This window comes from Bubalus bubalis, chromosome X (genome assembly GCF_019923935.1).
Source record: "Bubalus bubalis isolate 160015118507 breed Murrah chromosome X, NDDB_SH_1, whole genome shotgun sequence".
NCBI lineage: Eukaryota > Metazoa > Chordata > Mammalia > Artiodactyla > Bovidae > Bubalus > Bubalus bubalis.
In genome coordinates this window covers 63279642-63291926 of record NC_059181.1, presented here as the reverse complement: position 1 = coordinate 63291926, position 12285 = coordinate 63279642, and the positions used below count along the sequence as shown (strand labels likewise).

General features: G+C 38.3%; 1 protein-coding gene and 1 pseudogene across 3 annotated transcripts in view; both read right to left on the bottom strand.

Annotated features, from left to right (window-relative positions):
* Positions 1 to 12285, bottom strand: part of ITGB1BP2 (integrin subunit beta 1 binding protein 2) — a 38479-nt gene that overhangs the window by 16434 nt on the left and 9760 nt on the right. The gene's annotated exons all lie outside the window — the stretch shown is intronic.
* On the bottom strand, positions 740 to 1369 carry LOC102390317 (annotated as a pseudogene).

The following is a 12285-nucleotide window of genomic DNA, read 5'->3' as shown; positions in this document are numbered from 1 at the left end:
GGAAAATACAGAGAGCACACCCTTTGACATAAATTGAAGCAAGATTCTCTCTGACCCACCTCTTAGATTAATGGAAATAGAAACAAAAATAAACAAATGGGACCTAATCAAACTTAAAAGGTTTTGTACAGCAGAGGAAACTATAAACAAGATGAAAAGACAACCCTCACAATGGTAAAAAATATTTGCAAACAAAGCAACTGACAAGGGATTAATCTCCAAATATAAAACAGCTCACGTAGCTCAATACTGAAAAAACAAATGAGACTGTCATATAGAATGAAGTCAGAAAGAGAAAAACAAATATTGCATAATATCACTTATATGCAGAATCTGGAAAAATGGTACAGGTGAATTTATTTGCAAAGCAGAAATAGAGACACAGGGACTTCCCTGGTGGTCCAATGGCTAAGACTTCGAGCTCCCAATGCAGGGGGCCTGGCTTCAATCCCTAGTCAGGAAACTAGATCTCACAGGCTGCAACTAAGAGTTCGCATGCCACAACTAAAGACCCTGCATGCTGCAATGAAGACTGAAGATCCCCCATGGTGCAACTAAGACCCAATGCAGCCAAAGAAAGAGAATATAGAAAACAACTGCAGGGCTGCCCTGGTGGCTCAGTGATAAAGAATCCACCTGCTAAGGCAGGAGACCTGGGTTTAATCCCTGGTCTGGGAAGATCCCACATGCTGCAGATTAACTAAGCCCGTGCGCCACAACTACTGAGCCTGTGCTACAATTTCTTTTTTTTTTTTTGGTTGTCAAATGATCCTTTATTTTTCTTTTTCCTTTGCAGTTCTTAACTAGCAGGGCACTCCACTGCACCACTGTTGATATCATCTATGATGTCATGAGGGTGGCGGCCATCAACATTGCAGCCCACAGACTGGGCGGTCCCCAGGATCTCTTTAATGGTTCCAGAAAGTTCTCTAGCTAGAGACTGATGCCACATCTGCCGGGCAATGTTGACGATCTCATCAAAAGTAATGTTTCCACTGTGCTTAATGTTTTTCTGCTTCTTTTGTCCCTTGGTGGTTCCTTGAGGGCTTTGATGATCAGGGCAGAAGCAGAAGGTACCACCTCAATCTGGGCTTGTCTGTTCTGAATGGTCAGTTTCACTGTAATCCTCAGACCCTTCCAATCACCAGTTGCCTTGGTGATGTCATCACCGACCTTTTTTGGAGACAGACCCAGAGGGCCGATCTTGGGGGCCAGGGCAGACGTGGCACCGACTTCCCCACCGGTGCACCTCAGGTACACGACTTTTTTCTCATTGGGGTCGAACTTAGGCGGCATGGTGGAGGCGGCTGGTGTCGGATGAACCCGGATTCAGGACCACCGAAGAAAGTTGCACCTTTGCCTCCTCTGAGCTGAAAGCCGAAAGAAGCTACAATTTCTGAAACCCATGTGCCCTAGAGCCTGTGCTCTGCAACGAGAGAAGCCACCACAATGAGAAGCCTGTGCACAACTAGAGTAGTCCCTGCTCGCTACAACTAGAGAAAAGCCTGCACAGCAATGAAGACCCAGCACAGCCGTAAATAAAATTTTTTTTACTTAAAAAAAAGAAGAAAACAACTGCAATCATCATAATAGTGAAATACTAGTGGCATTCACCTTAAAGTCAGAACAAAATCAAGAATATTCACCTGTTTTCTCAACTAATACTGAATGTTGCTCTGCAGATTCTAGCCAAAGCATGAAGACAAAAGTTAAAATGCTGTAAAGGAAGAATCATAAAATGTCCTTGTTTATATATGATATATAGACAATACAAGAGAATGAACTGAAATACTATTAAAATTAAATAGAAATAGAGTTTAAGTTTTAAATCAATAACTTTTCTCTATAAAAACAATATCCAATTAGAAAATGCAATGGGGGGAAGATCTAATTCACAGCAGTGAAAAAAATGAGAGGAATAAACCTAACAAGAAACATACAAAATACTGACATGAATAAAATTACAAAATATTACTGAAGGCTATAAGTATGAATATTTGACAAACAGATAGATGTACAATATTCCTGAATAAGAAGTTTCATTATTTAAAAACTTTTCAAGTAAGTATAAATTTCTATAACAATCTCATTGGGATTTGTGAGGTCAGGGATAAGAGTACTAAACAAGTTGGTTCTGAAGTTCATCTGGAAGAACATATAAAAAGAGCCAAGAAACTTTTAAAAGATAGAAGAAGTGAGGGAAGCTTTGCCTACCAAATATCAAATTATTATATAAAGTTGTAAAATAGTTCAAGAATAGACAAATATATCAACGGAACTGAATAGAGAAGCAGTTATGTGTGAGAATTTAGTTTATGACAAGTATTGCATTTCACATCTCTTCTGAGGCACCACTAAAAGTAAACCAAAACAATATACAAAATATGTACAAACCCAAAAGGATAAAAAGTTCTTGGGATTTTCTCGATGAAGGAATGTCATTTAAGAAATTGTAGCTGAAATATTAATAGTAGCTGGGAAGAGATTTTGATCTACTACAGAGGATACAGATAAGAAGGGGCCATTTCACCAGAAAAACTATGCAAAGATCCAAGACACCAGGTACAGCAGAGGATGCACATGACATATGGGGCTGGAAACAGAGTTTAACAGAAATTTGGTACAGGGGATACTTTCTAAGACCCCCAGGGGATGCCTGAAACCACAGATAGTACCAAAACTTATACTGTTTTTTCCCTATACATATTAGTATCTATGATAAAGTTTATTTTATAAATTAGGTACAGTAAGAGAATATCCAAATTGCCAGCATCTACTCTTACACTTTGGGGCCATTACTAAATAAAATAAGGGTTATTTGAACACAAGCACTGTGACACTGAGACAGTTGATCTGATAACTTCTAGGAGGTTACTAAGTGATTAATAAGAGGGTAGTGTATACAGCATGGATGTGCTGGACAAAGGCATGATTTACATCCTAGAGTGGGATGTCACAAGATTTCATCTTGCTATTCAGAATTGTGTTCAATTTAAAACTAATAACCCAATTGAAAAATGGACAGAAGATTGAAATAGACATTTCTCCAAACAAAACATACAGATGGCCAATAGGCACATGAAAAGATGCTCATCATCGCTTAATTATTCAAGAAATGCAAATCAAAACTATAATGAGGTACTACCTCACACCAGTCAGAATGGCCATCACTAAAAAGTCTAAGTCCCTGGTGGAATTCCAGTGGTTAGGACTCAGCGCTTTCACTGTCAGGTCCCAGGTCTGACCCTTGGTTGGGGAATTAAGATTCCGCAAGCCACGTAGTGCGGTAAAAAAAAATGTCTACTAGTAATAAATGCTGGAGAGTGTGTGGAGAAAAGGGAACCCTCTTACATGGTTGGTGGGAATGTAAATTGTATAGCCACTAGAGAAAACAATATGGATGTTTCTCAAAAAACTAAAAATAGACCTATCTATCATATGATCCTACAATCCCACTGTTGGCATATACCCAGACAAAACTATAATTTGAAAAGATACAAAAAAAAAAAAAGATACATGCACCTTTATGTTCATAGCAGCACTATTCACAATAGTCAAGACTTGGAAACAACCTAAATGCTCATCAACAGATGAATGGATAAAGAAGATGTGGTATGTATGTATACACAATGGAATATTAGCCATTAAAAAGAATGAAATAATGCCACTTGCAGTAACATGGATGGACCTAGAGATTATCATACTAAGCCAAGTCAGTCAGAAAGAGAAAGACAAATACTAAATGAACATAATCTATGAAACAAAAACTGACTTACAGATACTGAGAACAGACTTGTGGTTGCCAAGAGAGACGGTAGAGGTGGGAAGGACTAGGAGTTTGAGATTAGCAGATGCAAACTATTATATATAGGATGGATAAACAATAAGGTCATACTGTATAGTACAGAGAACAATATTCAATATCTTGTGATAAACCATAATTGAAAAGAATATTAAGATATATATATATATATATACACACATGTATAACTGAGTTACTTTGCTGTACAGCAGAAATTAAATACAACATTGTAAATCAACTATACTTCAATAAAATATTTTTAAAAACTTACGAGTTGCTTATTTCTGGAATTGTCCATTTAATGTTTTCAGACTACATTTGACTGAGGGTAACTAAAATCATGGGATGTGAAACCATGGATAAGGAGGACTACTATATTCAGTAAAAAATGCTTACCGTTTCCTGAGACCAGAAGAAATGCAAAATAAAAATGAGCTACCATTATTTGCATATCTTGTTGATAAAAATTTTAATTCATAACAAAATATTGAAGAGGGTTTTGGGGAAACTGGTACCTCGTACACTGCTGGGTGGCCATGTAAACTGAAACAGCCTTTGTGGAGGGAAATTGAGCAGTATATATTAACACTTCAAATGTGTAAGGATATTTATAACTCCTTTCCAGCAATCCCACTTCTAGGAATTTATCCTCAAAAAATATTAGTATAAATATTAAAGATACGTGTATAATGATTTTAATTGCTGCATAATTTGTAATATTTGGAGAAGGCAATGGCATCCCACTCTAGTACTCTTGCCTGGAAAACCCCATGGATGGAGGAGCCTGGTAGGCTGCAGTCCATGGGGTCTCCAAGAGTCGGACACGACTGAGCAACTTCACTTTCACTTTTCACTTTCATGCATTGGAGAAGGAAATGGCAACGCTCTCCAGTGTTCTTGCCTGGAGAATCCCAGGGACAGGGGAGCCTGGTGGGCTGCCATCTATGGGGTCGCACAGAGTCGGACATGACTGAAGTGACTTAGCAGCAGCAGCAGCAATTTGTAATATTAAAAAACTGTCAACTTAAGTGTTCGCCAATAGCAGAATAGTTAAATTATGGCATATCCATACTATGCAGCACAAAAAAGAATGTCAGAGATCTATATATATTGATGTGGAAATATTTTAAAGGACAATAAAGTGATATGCTTAACAATTAAGCTACAGAAAAATATTTATAGAATAATTCCAAATTGGCCAAAAAGAAAAACCAAACCTCTCTATAAAAACATAGGTATCGCTCATACTTTTACTATGTCTCTACATGTTGTATGCCAATATGCTTATAAATGTATAGAAAATGTTTGTAAGAATACATACCAAATTTCTTATGGTGACTTCTTCTGAGAACAATTTAAGAGTTCAAATACTGTGTTTTTCATTTTATTCACATCTGCATGTTTTTGTTTTTTAAAGATGAAGGAAGCTCATACTAGTAAGTTAAATGTTTGTATCATATTGATGCAGATGATACTGAAATCTATCTTCAGCACTGATTTTTCTCATGAACTCTAATTTTGCATTTCTAATTAACTGCCTGCTAGCATTTCCACTGGAGAAGGCTATGGCAACCCACTCCAGTACTCTTGCCTGGAAAATCCCATGGACAGAGGAGCCTGGTAGGCTGCAGTCCATGGGGTCGCTAAGAGTCGGACACAACTGAGCGACTTCACTTTCACTTTTCACTTTCATGCATTGGAGGAGGAAATGGGAACCCACTCCAGTGTTCTTGCCTGGAGAATCCCAGGGATGGTGGGGCCTGGTGGGCTGCTGTCTATGGGGTCGCACAGAGTCAGACACGACTGAAGCGACTTAGCAGCAGTAGCAGCAGCAGCAGCATTTCCCCTCACATGCTTTGCCATCATTTCAAACTCGTATCTAAAATAAAATTCACTATTGGAATATTCAAATTATATTAGTTCTAGTTCCCAGTTTTCCTGTTTCTGTTAAAAGCACCAACCTACCTGTTACTTAAGTTTGAAGCCTTGTAGTAATTATCTTATACCATTCCCTCTTTATCAGAAAAAAATCAAGCCCAAGGTTTTTTTTTCCCTTCTTTTTAAATAATATCTTACATATCTCCTCTCTATTTTCCTTATCACCCTAACTCAGGCCTTTCATTCAATAAACATATATTAAGCACATAATATATATATGCGCTAGGCAGTTTAGATGCGGCATATAGTGCAGAAAGACTTGTATGCTAGTGAATGAGAGAAATAATGTACAAGAAAAAAATAATTATGCAATATTGTTAGCATTTATAATGCTTATCTTGTACTAGGTACTATGATAAGCTATGAGGTAGATATTAAATGAGATAGACTTATCTCATTTAATACTCCTAATGACCCTATGATATAGGCACTGTTATTAATCCCATTTTATAGTTGGGGAAACTGAGGTCTATAGCTTTTAAGTACTTTAAGGTCACATAACTAGTAAGTAGTCAAGATTTGAACCCAGGCAGCCTGATGTTATATTAATAGTTTGTCCTCTTAACTGTTATGTTATATTGCTTCTCATGTAAGGAAACCTCAGCAGATGATAATGGATATGGGGAAAATCAAACAGGGTAATGTGATAGTACCTTGGCGAGTAGGTGCTTATTTAGAGAAGATGGTCAAGAAAGGCCTCACTGAGAAGTGTGATTTTTTTTTGTTTAATGGAAGAACTCAAATTTGACCTATGAAGCTTCTCACTCTGCATTTTGCTAATTACATAGGCATTATGTGGTTTCTATGTATTTACTACAAATTGGCACCTGGATCCAAAGACTAGATCAAACTCGGATTCCATCCCTTTCATATGACTATAGGATAGACATAATGTCTAATATCTTTGCTCACTATTTATCAAGGATTGCAAAACAGTGATATCCTAATTATATTTCTTTTTATTAATTGGAATGGTTTTGGAAAAAGACATGTCCCTTCATCTACCCAGTTCATCCAGGAAAGGCAGGATAAATACTTGATTATCTCCCTTTATTGATTAATTTTTGAGATAATGAATTGTTTCCCTATCATGAGTGGTGATAGTTGAATTGTTTCCCTATCATGAGTAGTGACAGTTGAGCTGTGAATGTTAAGAAAGAATCACCTATTCAAAGACCTGGAGAAAGACTATTCCAGGTAGGGGGAACAGGTAGTACAGAGGCACTGAGGAAGGAGTGAGTTACATTAAGTTTAAGGAACACAGAGACTAGCAGTGGCCATATTACTTTCACTCCTTCTGATGTTGTGGACTCAGTGCTTGTGTCCTCTAAAATTCATACATTAAAATCCTACCCACCAATGTGATGGTATTAGGAGATGGGGCTTTGGGGAGGTAACTGGGTTGTAGCCTACCAGGCTCCTCTGTCCATGGGATTTTCCAGGCAATAGTCCTGGAGTGGATTGCCATTTCCTTCTCCAGGGGATCTTCCCAACCCAGGGATCGAACCTGGGTCTCCCGCATTGTAGACAGATGTTTTTACCGTCTGAGCCACCAGGGAAGTCTAACTAGGATTAGAAGAGATCGTGAATGGGATTAGTGCCCTTATACAAGTCATGAGAGAGCTTGCTTTCTCTCTTTCCTCTCCACCTGGTAGAGGTCCCTCATCGGAACGTGACTATGTTGGTACCCTGATCTCAGACTTCCAGCCTCCAGAACTGTAAGAAATAAATTTATTTGTTTATAAACCACCTAGTCCATGGTACTTTGTTATAGCAGCATGAATCGACTAAGACATAGCTTTTAAATACATTATTCTCTCCTCCATTCTTACTACCACACCCACTTAAGTTTGAGGTCTCATCTTTCTCTCGTAGACTACTGCAACTATCTTCAATTGGTTTCACTGTCTCTAAGAATCTCTTTCTTCCACCCTAGTCAATTAACTTCTTACTCACCAAAAGCTTTCAATTCAGTGTATAAATCTTTTTGGTGAGAATGAATCTAAAGTTTTAATAATGGATGTCATTGGCAAAATAACACTGATTTAATGGATAGAGGTATTTGCTGGAAAGTAGTGCTAGAAACGAAAGACTACAGGCTTTGTACTCAAACCTGGATTTGAGTCCCAGTTCTGACACTTGATAGATGTGTGACCTAGAGAAAATTATGCAACCTCCCTGAAGCCCAGTTTCATCATCTATTAAAAAAATAATAATAATGCTTTTAATACACTATTGTGAGAAGTAAAGGAGAATATATATTCTCATTTGAGATATATGTATATATGATATATACAAAGAGAAATAACAGATAAAGTGTGCATGTACACATGCACATATTTTATTACAATACTTAGATCATAGTAAAGGCTCAATAAAGAGCTTTTTTAAAATTACCCTTCCCACCATGTATCTTGCAGAAGTTCCAGTTTCAGTGATGACTGCCACATGTTTAAACTTCAGTCATTGCTAAGAGTTGTCCAAGAGTCATCTAAGAATATCTAAAACCTAAGGACCCAACTGGGATTTTAGAAGATGATTTTAGAAGATAATCACACTACTCTAGCCTAGCAGCATCCCTTTGACAAGCCTATGTGGGAATCAGTGAGGCCCTTAGTTCATCAGTGATATCTCATATTCTTATAACACTTTTCCAAATCACTTTTCATCTCTGATCACCTCATCTCTAACTTAAGTGGGACCCCCCCTGGTACTTTACCTGTCACTTTATCCAGATCAGTAATTATCTCCCAATTACGTCAGATTCAGTGTTTCTGACTCTAGGACCCCTACCTCTACTGTCCTCTCTGTCTCTTTCTGCTCCCAAAGTCCCAGAACACTGCTAGAGGGAGAACCAAGCAGACCAACATAAATTCATGCTGTCCAATTTCAACTTGGTCCTCGCAGCTGCTCAGCAACCCTTTTATTTGTCTCATATGTTCCCTGGCACTCTCCCCACAGAGGCTGTTTCAGACCTTCCTCTTTCTCCTCAAATTATAAACTCCAATCTCCCTCCTTCTACTTCCACAGATTTCATATTAGACACTTTCATCAGATCAACTGTCCCTCCTGCAGCAAATCAGTAATATCTTTCTCCCTTCCAGCCTTGTCCTCTAGCCATCCAGTTTCCTTCCCGGGACAGCAATCAATGTTCTTGATCTCTTGTTTATCCTTTCAGAGATATTTTATGACTCTACAAGCTAAAGTACAGAGAAGAGGGAACTTGCACTGGTCGTTAAAGGTAAGTAGAATTTGGGTGGGTAGAGAGAAAGGAGATGCTATTCCAAGCAGAGGAAACATCCAGGGCAAAGGCACAGAGGTGGAAATGAATAAGATATATTTAGAAAACAGGGTATAGCAAGAAGAGTAATCCCCTGAGAAATAATCCCAGCTGCTGCCTCAAGAGCTACCTCTCCTTTTCTAGTTCTGACTTCAGCCTGATCATTGCTTCCCTGACTGTCCTGCTCTACATACCAGCAGAGTAGAAATCTGACACTGCATGGCCCCTCACCCATCTTATCTTGCCTGGACCTCCGTTACTATTTATTGAACCATCTGTTTCATTCCTGCTAAAGAGGTCCTAGCTTCTTCCTGAGTCAGTCTCTAGGCCAGACACCCTCCATTTCTTTGGTCACGTAGACAATTTCCTCACACTGCTGAAAATAGGACAATGAATATAGAATATGCATTGTACAGACATTATTGATCTTACCAATATATAACAGAGAACCTATACAACAGAGATGGAATTGGCAAAACCCAGACTATGAAACTCTACTGAAAAACAATCCAACTTCCTCAACAAAAAGTTGCAAGGAAAAAAGTGACATATAATATATATTCAATCACAATGTGTGGATCTTAGATACTGATTCAAACCAAAAAAGCTGTAAAATTCTTTTGACATTTATGAAACTATTAGAAATTTAAATGCTGACTTGATATTTAATGATATTAAGGAAATACTGCTTGTTTATTTTATGTGTGCTAATGATACTACAATTATGATTTTTAAAAAAGAATCCTTACCTTTTAAAGATACATAATGAAATATTTAGGTATGGGATGACATCATATCTGGAATTTGCTGCAAAATATTATGGTACAGAGGAAACAGATGGAACGAGAGGGCCCAAGAGTTGATACTAGTTGAAGCTGAGTGTTTAGTAAGGGATTCATTACAGTATTCAGTCTACTTTTGTACATGTTTTACATTCTCCATTAAAATGCTTTTTAAAATGTTATTGAATTATCAAGCATCTGATGAAAGTGTGTGTATTAATCTGAAGGAGTGGAACAGGAGGAGCTGGAATATGAGAAGAGGAAGGTCTGGAACAGCCTCTGTGGGGAGAGTGCCAGGGAATGTATGAGACAAATAAAAGGGTTGCTGAGCAGCTGCAAGGGCCAAGTTGAAACTGGACAGCATGAATTTATACTGGCCTGCTTGGTTCTTCTTCTAGCAGTGTTCTGGGACTTTGGGAGCAGAGAGAGAGGGGACAGTGGAGGCATGGGTCCCAGAATCAGTAACACTGAATCTGGTGTAACTGAGAGAGAATTACTGATCCAGATGAAGTGACAGGTAAAGTACCTAAGGGTCCCACTTAGGTTAGAGATGAGGTGATCAGAGGTGAAAAGTTGTTTGGGACACTGGTCCCCAACCTTTCTGGCATGAGGGACTGGTTTCGTGGAAGACAATTTTTCCATGGACCAGGGGGTTTGGGGATGGTTTCAGGATTATTCAAACAATTACATTTATTGTGCACTTTATTTCTATTATTATTATATCAGCTCTACCTCAGATCATTAGACAGTAGATCCCAGAGGTTGGGGATCCCTAATTTAGGAAAGCATTATATCAATGTGAGATATTACTAACTAAGAGCCTTGCTGGTTCCCAGAGAGGCTTATCAAAGGGACTCTGTTAGGCTAGAGGGGTATGATATCAAGCTCCTCTTCTAAGATTTTAATTGGATTTTAGATATTTGGATATTCTCAGATGGCTCTTGAACAATGACTGAGGTTTTAATCAGTAGCCATGTGACCTCAAGCAAGCTATGTCCTTCTCCGAGCTTTGGTTTCCTCATCTATAAAAACTGGGGATAATAATCCTCAGAGATCAGGTGTGAGGATTAAGTAAAATAATGTGGGTAGAAGTGTCCTACACAGTGGCATTCTATATATGATGTTTACTCCCTCAGGAGGTGAATACAATCATACATAATGCTGAAGCTAATGCAATTGTATGGTAAATATGTTATCACTTTACAGACTAGCAAAACCTGAGTGTCAAGAAAAATTCTATTTTCTGGGAATTCCCTGGTAGTCCATGCTTAGGTGTCCAGGTTCAATCCCTGGTTGGAGAACTAAGATCCAACAAGTCATGAGGTGCAGCTAAAAGAATCCTATTTTCTTACTGAAACATTATAAAATTGGATATTGGAAATGTGTCCCTCTTCTCCAAGGGAGAAAAAAAAAAAAAGAAACACCTCGACCTTCCCAAAAGGCCAAGGTGAAAGCTTTTGGTGAAAAGAAAGAAGAATAGTAGAGGTACTAATAATAGGTACTTACTATATGTCAGATACTGATTTAAATCTGCATTAGCTATTATTATTATAATACACAGATCTAGACCTCAAAGCAAAGATATGGCCTAGAGAGAAAAATGCATGAGTCATTTGCCTGTGGGTGGTATTTGAAGTCATGGGCATAATTGAAAGTGTCTAGAAGAGAGTTATATATATCAATATATGAAGAGACCTAGATAGCATATTAAAAAGAAGAGACATCACTTTATGGGCAAAGATTCATATAGTCAAAGTCATGGCTTTTCCAGTAGTCTTATACAGATGTGGAGTTGGAACATAAAGAAGGCTGAGCACCAAAGAATTGATTGCTTTCAAATTGTGGTGCTGGAGAAGACGCTTGAGAGTCCCTTGGGCTGCAAGGAGATCAAATCAGTCAATTCTAAAGGAAATCAATTCTGAATATTCATTGGAAGGACTGATGCTAAAGCTCCAAAACTTTGGCCACCTGATGCAAAGAGCCAACTCATTGGAAAAGATCCTGATGCTGGAAAAGATTCAAGGCAAAAGGAGAAAGGGGAAGCAGAAGTTGAGATGGTTAGATAGCATCACCGACTCAATGGAGATGAATTTGAACAAACTCTGGGAGATAGAGAATAGAGGAGCCTGGCGTGCTATAGTCCATGGGGTCACAAAGAGTTGGACACAACTTAGCAACTGAACAACAACAATGAAGAGACCAAGCCTAGGACTGAGTCCTGAGGAACTTCATCATTGAATGGCCAGTAAGAAGAGGAGGAGCCTATAAGAGACTGAAAGAAATGGCCAGAGAAGTAGGAAGACAACCAAGAGGAGTGATGAGTCATAGAAGCCATGAAATGTACTTCAAGAGAGAAACTATCATTAATGTCAAATTTTGCTTGAGAGTTCAAGTAAGATAGGGACTAAAGTATCCATTGGATTTAGTGACTTGGTGGCCTGGTCAATGGTAATCTTATCACCCCAGACTGAGGGAGTTAGAAG